We start from the raw sequence: 478 nt of genomic DNA on the forward strand, positions 1-478 counted from the left end.
AGTATTTCTTGAATTTTGTATTTTGAATTGTGGTCTGAATGGTGTCAGGGTCGTTCTCAAACACATTTGGAGCTCATTGGTGAGTCTGGAACGATATTCAGTTTTGATTATATTCATAGTTGAGAAAAGTGCCTCCAGCTGTATGTTGAGCCAAACATGGTCAGCATGTGCAGGACTATTTCCCTCTCGGTGTCGCTTTATTCATTTTCCTTTTTTGTCTGTTCCTCACCTCTCAACTGCAATGCAGAGACTTCATTGGCTGAGTAGTGTCATGTAGGATGGCTGAACTCGTACGTAATTGGTCTGTGTGTTTCCTGAGCTGATAACTAATGCCGTAACCACTTGGAAAGCTGTGCCGGTAAAACAGAAGCGACCGGTCAAATTTAAAATCTCGTTACAATTTACTGATTACATGTCTGGTCCATATAAGACGGCGTCTGGGTCCGGATCCGGACCGCTGTCCACCAGTTAGTGACCC

Source organism: Amphiprion ocellaris, chromosome 12, assembly GCF_022539595.1.
Source record: "Amphiprion ocellaris isolate individual 3 ecotype Okinawa chromosome 12, ASM2253959v1, whole genome shotgun sequence".
NCBI classification, from domain to species: Eukaryota; Metazoa; Chordata; class Actinopteri; family Pomacentridae; genus Amphiprion; species Amphiprion ocellaris.